This window comes from Podarcis vaucheri (genome assembly GCF_965113315.1).
Source record: "Podarcis vaucheri genome assembly, chromosome: 2".
NCBI lineage: Eukaryota > Metazoa > Chordata > Lepidosauria > Squamata > Lacertidae > Podarcis > Podarcis vaucheri.
The window spans coordinates 122,686,268-122,694,825 of NC_138760.1; the positions used below are offsets into that span (position 1 = coordinate 122,686,268).

Genomic DNA, 8,558 nt, shown 5'->3' on the forward strand with positions numbered 1-8,558 from the left:
AAGATCCAAGATGTAACTGAACGACTGCAAGGAATCATAAAACCCACTGACAAATACCCTTTCCTCTTGGTTCATGTGGGAACCAATGACACTGCAAGCAATAGCCTCCAGAAGATCAAAAGAGACTACGAGGCTCTCGGCAGGAAATTGAAGCAACTAAATGCACAAATTGTCATCTCGTCTGTCCTCCCAGTTGAACGACGTGGCCCAGGGAGAGAGGGGGAAATAGTGGAAGTGAACAGCTGGCTTCGCAGATGGTGTAAACAGGAACGGTTTGGATTCTTAGATCACAGACTGCAGTTTCTTGAAGATGGACTTCTGGCAAGTGATGGGCTGCACCTCACAACGGTTGGGAGAAATGTTTTTGCCAAAAATCTCAGAAACCTCATCAGGAGGGCTTTAAACTGACTAATGTGGGGGAGGGAGACAGTGCTCCTGAAGGTAGGAGTCTACCAATTGATGAAGATGACCATCCAAATGTCATAGACCAAATGGAGCAAACAGCACGCAGACCTAGTGGTGGGAGAAAAAAATCCTTAAATAAGAGACACGGGGGAATGATTAATGGACTTCAATGTCTGTACACTAATGCGCAAAGCATGGGAAATAAACAAGATGAGCTTGAGCTCTTGGTACAGCAAACTAAATATGACATAATAGGCATCAATGAAACCTGGTGGGATAAGTCCCACGATTGGAATGTAATAATGGGGGGATACAATCTATTTCAGAGAAACAGACCAGACAAGAAAGGAGGAGGAGTGGCGTTATATGTCAGGGATGTGTATACCTGTGAAGAGATCCAAGATTTAGAACCTCAAAGCCAAAGTGAGAGCATTTGGGCCAAAATTAAGGGAGAGAAGAATAACAGAGACCTCATTGTGGGAGTTTACTATAGATCCCCAAGCCAAACGGAGGACATAGATGATGCCTTCCTGGAACAGATGGCCAAGCATGCAAAAGGAAGGGAGATAGTAGTAATGGGGGACTTCAATTACCCGGATATTTGTTGGACGTCAAACTCAGCCAAGAGCATAAGGTCAAACAGATTCCTCACTGGCCTTGCAGACAACTTCATTGTCCAGAAAGTGGGAGAAGCAACAAGAGGAACAGCCATTTTAGATCTGGTCCTAACCAATGTTGATGACCTGGTTAGTGGGGTAGATGTGGATGGATCATTAGGCGCGAGTGATCGTGCTCTTCTGAAGTTTACTATACAGCGGAAAGGAGCAGCCAAGCATACTAGGACTCAATTTCTTGACTTTAAGAAAGCCGACTTCATAAAACTGAGGGAAGTGCTGGGTGAGATCCCATGGGCAGCAATACTAAAAGGAAAGGGAGTTCATGATGGCTGGGAGTTTGTTAAGAGGGAGATAGTAAAAGCACAACGTCAGGCAATACCAATGAGACGGAAACATGGAAGGTGCCTAAAGAAGCCAGGGTGGCTATCTAAAGAACTTTTAACTGAATTAAGATTAAAAAAGGATGTGTACAAAAAATGGAAAAGGGGGGAAACCACCAAAGAGGAATTCAAACAAATAGCCAGCACGTGTAGACACAAAGTCAGAAAAGATAAAGCACAGAATGAACTCAGGCTTGCTAGAGAGGTTAAAAGCAACAAAAAAGGCTTTTATGTGTATGTTCGTAGCAAAAGGAAGAACAAAGAAACAGTGGGGTCACTCAGAGGAGAAGATGGTGAAATGCAAACAGGGGACACAGAAAGGGCTGAACTCCTCAATGCCTTCTTTGCCTCAGTCTTCTCCGATAAAGAAAACAATGCCTGACCTGAAGAATTTGGAGCAAATGATTCAGCAAAGGAAACACAGCCCAGAATAACTAAGGAGATAGTACAAGAATATTTGGCTAGTTTAGATGTATTCAAGTCTCCAGGGCCAGATGAACTGCATCCAAGAGTATTAAAAGAACTGGCAGATGTGATCTCAGAACCACTGGCAGTCATCTTTGAGAATTCCTGGAGAACAGGCGAAGTCCCGGCAGACTGGAGGAGGGCAAATGTGGTCCCTATTTTCAAAAAGGGGAAAAGAGAGGACCCAAATAATTACCGCCCAGTCAGTCTGACATCAATACCAGGGAAGATTCTGGAGCAGATCATTAAGCAAACAGTCTGTGAGCACCTAGAAAGGAATGCTGTGATCTCCAATAGTCAGCATGGATTTCTGAAAAATAAGTCATGTCAGACTAACCTGATCTCGTTTTTTGACAGAATTACAAGCCTGGTAGATGAAGGGAACGCAGTGGATGTAGCCTACCTTGATTTCAGCAAGGCATTTGACAAGGTGCCCCATGATATTCTTGTAAAGAAGCTGGTAAAATGCGGTCTTGACTATGCTACCACTCAGTGGATTTATAACTGGCTGACTGACCGAACCCAAAGGGTGCTCATCAATGGTTCCTGTTCATCCTGGAGAAGAGTGACTAGTGGGGTGCCACAGGGTTCTGTCTTGGGCCCGGTCTTATTCAGCATCTTTATCAATTACTTGGATGATGGACTCAAGGGCATCCTGATCAAATTTGCAGATGACACCAAACTGGGAGGGGTGGCTAACACCCCAGAGGACAGGATCACACTTCAAAACGACCTTGACAGATTAGAGAACTGGGCAAAAACAAACAAGATGAATTTTAACAGGGAGAAATGTAAAGTATTGCACTTGGGCAAAAAAAATGAGAGGCACAAATACAAGATGGGTGACACCCGGCTTGAGAGCAGTACATGTGAAAAGGATCTAGGAGTCTTGGTTGACCACAAACTTGACATGAGCCAACAGTGTGACGCGGCAGCTAAAAAAGCCAATGCAATTCTGGGCTGCATCAATAGGAGTATAGCATCTAGATCAAGGGAAGTAATAGTGCCACTGTACTCTGCTCTGGTCAGACCACACCTGGAGTACTGTGTCCAGTTCTGGGCACCACAATTCAAGAAGGACATTGACAAACTGGAACGTGTCCAGAGGAGGGCAACCAAAATGGTTAAAGGCCTGGAAACGATGCTTTATGAGGAACGGCTAAGGGACCTGGGCATGTTTAGCCTGGAGAAGAGGAGGTTAAGGGGTGATATGATAGCCATGTTCAAATATATAAAAGGATGTCACATAGAGGAGGGAGAAAGGTTGTTTTCTGCTGCTCCAGAGAAGCGGACACGGAGCAATGGATCCAAACTACAAGAAAGAAGATTCCACCTAAACATTAGGAAGAACTTCCTGACAGTAAGAGCTGTTCGACAGTGGAATTTGCTGCCAAGGAGTGTGGTGGAGTCTCCTTTTTTGGAGGTCTTTAAGCAGAGGCTTGACAACCATATGTCAAGAGTGCTCTGATGGTGTTTCCTGCTTGGCAGGGGGTTGGACTCGATGGCCCTTGTGGTCTCTTCCAACTCTATGATTCTATGATTCTAACTTGCGTTAGCAAGTTCTATATCTTATCAGAGTAGCATTCCCCTTTAAACGCACAGAGCTTTGCTTGTTGCAGGCTCATCTGAGCCTCTCAGTATAAGATTCCTGGTAAGATCCCTTGTCCCTCTTAAAAATAATAGACACAACAGTCTTATTAAAATCTATATAAAAGTAGCTTACTCAATCATTCAGTTCACAGTGTGAAATAGAGCATTTTTGGCAAAACATTCATTTTTACCGCTGCTGTTTTTCCTAGTAGGGAGAGGTTCATTCTGTTCCATATTTCTAAATTTCTTTGATCTCAAGCCACACTTTTTCATAATTTTTATATATTTATATTTTTTGCAGTTAGCCATATCCATATTTTACTTTTTTATGGACTTCTATCTCAATACTTTACTCCAGCTCTTTTTTTTCTTTCTTCAATTTTTTTACTCATAACTTAGTTTTGTTTCTATTTAATTTAGATCCTGCCACTTGCCCAATTTTTTGAATTTTTTCTATAACTCTAAGGAGAGAATTTTTTGGATCTTCCACTGTAATTACTAAATCATCAGCATATGCTTTCAATTTAAACTCACTTTTCCCAGTAAATTCCCTTTAAAAATTTGAATCCACAATAATTTATTCAAGTACTTTTGTCATGAAATTCCAAGAAACATTGTCAAAGGCTTTTTCAGTGTCTATAAACATCATTGCTGCTTTCTTTTCATTTTTGACCTCCAGATATTCTATCACATTTAATATATTTCTTATATTCTCTTTCATTTGTCTACCTGGAAGAAATCCTGCCTGATCTTGATGTATATACTCATTTAATATTTTTTTCATTCTATTAGCTAAGATGTTTGCAAATAATTTATAACTATGGTTTAACAATGAGATAGGCTTTTAATTTTTAATTTGCAGCAAATCTGAATCTTGTTTGGAATTACTGTAATGTAAGCCTCTTTCCATGTTTCTGGGATTTCACCTGTATTTAATATCTCATTCATGACATCTTTCAATGGGTTTACTTAATTTTTTATAATACTTTGCCATTCATCCATCTGGACCCGAGGACTTGCCATTTTTTTGTCCACTTTATTGCCTCTAACACTTCTTGAGCAGTTATTTGTGTGTTTAAGATTACCATTTGTTCCTCTTTTATTTTTGGCAGATTACCTTTAATATATTCCTCTATTTTAAAAGCTTTTTCCTTCCCTTTCCTATACAATTCTGAGAGATATTTTACAAATGCTGCTCTTATTTCCTTCATCTTATCTGTGATCTTTCCATTTATATTAATTTTGTTTATGGAGTTTCTTTGTTCACTTTTCTTCAACTGCCACGCTAGCAGGTTTCCTGATTTGTTAACAAATCTGGCTCTGCCTCTTGTGAACAGTACTTCCATGAGCTGCCATACTCACATCCTCAATAGGGAGGAGATGCTACTCTGCCCCCTTCTTAGCGTATGAAGTAGCCAGTCAGTTTCATAATCTGAAGGTCCTGAGTTGGAGCCTCTGAGAAGGCAACTTCCTCCTCTCGCTTCCTTTTTGCCAAGGGGTGTGTTCAGCTGTGCTTTCTAAGAAGGGAAAAGGGAAGACTCTGGGTGATGAGTTTGGGATCTTGATTGCTGTTATCTATCTATATTAAGCATTTGCAAGTAATAAGTAAATAAAGAGAAAAACATATTCCTTGACCAGGAATTGAATGCAGACTGCATCAATGAGAGAAACAAATTTTTAGAACCACAAGTAGATTTTAATCGGTAATATTTTTCTATGTTAAACTAAGAATAATGTTTAAATTAAAAAAGAACGAATCCTCTGTTCAGAAATGATGTGGGCTTCAGGGTGAAAATGTAGTGACCAAGTTTGCTCAGACATTAAATTGTTCAGCCTCTCGAACCATCAGTCTGTTTGTCATCTATTCCAGTGTTTCCCAACCGGTGTTCCGCGGCACACTACTGTGCCGTGAGACATTGGCTGGTGTGCCGTGGGAGGGAGGCGGGCGAGTCGGGTGGTGAGAGGCGGCGGCGGCGAGGATCCGCGTCGAGCTGGGGGCGGCTCCGTGGTGGTGGTGCCGAGCGGCGGGGCAGCGCGTGCAAAAGGGAGGAGCGCGAGACAGCGGAGGAGGAGGAGGCCGGCATGTCCGGGCAGCAGCAGCAACAGCAGCAGCAACTCCCGGCAACGGCTCCTCAAGCCCCGCCGCCGCCCCCTCCTCCGCCCGCTATCGCCGCCACCACCACAACAGCCGCCGTCCCTCAGTCCCTCGCTCTGCTGCCTCCTCCCACCCCCAAAGCTTGGAGGTTCCCCGGCAAGGGGGAGGGAAAAACTTTCACTTTCATGCGTCCCTCCCGGCGTGACGCTGCGCGCTGACGTCACGGGGCTGTGCCGCGGTGGTGTGCCGCGAGATTTTTTTCCTTAAACAGGTGTGCCGTTGCCCAAAAAAGTTTGGGAAACACTGATCTATTCAGCTCCAGCAACAAAACCTCAGCCCAGAGGCTGAGGGGGGAAACCATTCAGCTCTCTGTGGCTCCACTGGTTAGTGTGTCTAGTTGTTAACCAGAAGAATGGTGGTTCGAGTCCATCCAGGTACAGGTTTGGGTCCCCTACCCTCATGATCACAAGGTGAAGGTGATGACTGGCTCATCCATTGCTTCTCATGCATGTGGGTTTGAATCTCACCTTCATCAACACTTTAGCCCAAACTGAATTATGGAAGCTGGGCCTAAGAACTCAAGGAGAGCCTACTGGATTAGGCCAATGGCCCATGCAGTTCTCACCGTGGCCAACCAGAAGCCTGTGGGAAGACACCCACAAGCAGTAGCATTAATTTGGCCCTAACATTCTTTCCCCTGACTTGCTAGATTTCTATATGCAGGGACTGCTTTTGTACAGTGGAGGTTTCATTCAAGTGAGTCTCCTCCCTTTCTTTTATTTTATGGGTTGTTGTGAATTGTAAACTGAGCCATGGAGGGGTGGCAGTGAAATGTTCAGTGTTGTGCACTTACATATAAAAACAGGTGGGAAGGGGACGGTGGGAAGGAGAAAAAGAAAACACTTTTATTTAAAAGCAAAAAAAAAAAAAAAAAGAAAGGAGGCAATCACATGGCTACTGGGTTCTTCAAGTGCTGGCCCAAAGGTAGCCAAAATGGCAACATCCATGCACAAAGTATCAGCAGGCATAGAGGAACCCCAGCAACTTTAGAAAACGTTCTGAAAACAGGCCAAAGAGGAACACACATTTCTAGTGGCCTTGAAAAGCTGATTCTCTGATGAGACAGGAAAAGTGTGGTGTGTGTGTGTGTGTGTGTGTGTGTGTGTGAGAGAGAGAGAGAGAGAGAGAGAGAAAGTATTCTAGAAGACAGCAAGATAGCCATGAGCACCCTACAGACTGCTGCGTTTCATTACAAATCTAATTTGTAGTAGAATTATCTTTTTAGTGTTCAGTGTTTCGCGTTAATTTCCCCAACAATCCTTGATAACTCCACTGTAGGCAGGCGAAAGTGATCAATTCCCAAGTGCAAATACGGGATAACTATGAAGAAGGAGCAGTTGACCCACTCCGTTATGAAACTGAGGCGGTAGGACTCTGTTAAATGAAATACCAGGAAGAGGCGGTTATGAACCTGCCCTTCTCTTAAACCATTTCCTACCATTTGAGGCCCTCTGCAGAGCAAATTCCAACACCAGAGCTAAAATATACACATACAACATATCATTTTAAGAACCCCCAAGAGCTTCAAACACAGAGTATTTTAAGTAATCCCCCCCAAATGCCTTTTCTTTTTAAAACTCGTGACAGATGTATTAAAGCTTGAGTGCTGCTGAGTAATGTTACTACTTCTAACTGTTCCTAGCTGGTTTCACAGTCCTGTATCTCTCCAGCCACAATAACTAGGGTTTCATCTTTTTAGGGGCAGGGTTTGTGGTGCACAAGAACACAAGACAAGCCTGGTAGATCGATAGCTATGTGTTGAGGACGATCAATAGTAGTGGGCAATCCATCTTTCAGGGAAGCATGTTTGCCCCTATTGATCTTTGTACTGAGAGATCCCTTAGTAAAGTTTTGAGGAACTACCAGGGCTCTCCCAAGCCAAAAAACTAAATCAGGTACTTCCACCTGAGGCTGGAAAATATCAAGTCCTCACTTCCTGCATGCAAGATGTCCTTTTCTCTCTTGAATGGGTTTTCTCATGTGATGTGAGGCTGCCCTTCTGACTGAATCTCCTCCCACAATCCAGACACTGGTACGGCTTCTCTCCTGTGTGGATCCGCACGTGCGTCATGAGGTTCCCCTTCTGACGGAAGCGTTTCCCACAGTGCAGACATGGATATGGATTCTCATCTGTATGGATCCTCTCATGTATGACAAGGTTGGACTTCTGAGAGAAGCTTTTCCTGCAGTGCGGACACTTGTATGGGTCCTCTTCCGTGTGGATTCTCTCGTGTGCGATGAGGTCACATTTTCGACTGAAGTTTCTCCCGCAATTGGAGCACTTAAAGGGTCTCTCTCCTGTGTGGGTCTTCCCGTGGATGATTAGATTGCACCTCTGAGAGAAACTTTTCCCACAGTCTGCGCACTTGAATGGTTTCTCACCTGTATGGATTCTCATGTGTTTCCTAAAAACTGAGCCACGAGTGAAGATCTTCTCACAGTGTGGGCACCTGTGTACATTCTCCCCTGTGTGGATTCTCTCATGCGCTGTAAGGCTCGAGCTGTGATAGAAGGTCTGGCCACAGTCTGTGCATGTATACGGCTTTTCTCTTGTGTGGATTTTTTCATGTGCCCTAAGATTTGAGCTGTGGGTGAAGCTTCTCCCACAGTTGGAGCACTCGTATGGTTTCTCTCCGGTATGGGTTCTTTCATGTACAAGAAGGTTGGTGCTCCGGCTGAAGGTTTTCCCACATTCTGAACACTTATATTTATCCTCTCCTGTATGCATTATTTGGTGTTTAGGATTTCAGCTCTGTTGGAAGCCGCCTTTGACATCAGCACATGGCTTTAGGGCACCATAATCATGATCTTTCACTTTCTTCACATCCAAACAATCCTCTGGGAGCAGCTTCACTCAAATCTTTCCCAGATCCACTTGCTCCTGAAGCTTCTTCCGTCATATTCTCATGCACCCGTCCATAACCTGCCCAGGACGAAAGGGAGAAT

At 43.8% G+C, this 8,558-nt stretch overlaps 1 long non-coding RNA gene across 1 annotated transcript; it reads left to right on the forward strand.

Annotated features, from left to right (window-relative positions):
* The first annotated feature begins 4,006 nt into the window (after positions 1–4,006).
* LOC309525403 lies at positions 4,007–6,599 on the forward strand. The gene is made up of 2 exons (XR_014216231.1): positions 4,007–5,326; positions 5,869–6,599. It is a non-coding gene; the product is annotated as an uncharacterized lncRNA (long non-coding RNA).
* The last annotated feature ends 1,959 nt before the right edge of the window (positions 6,600–8,558 follow it).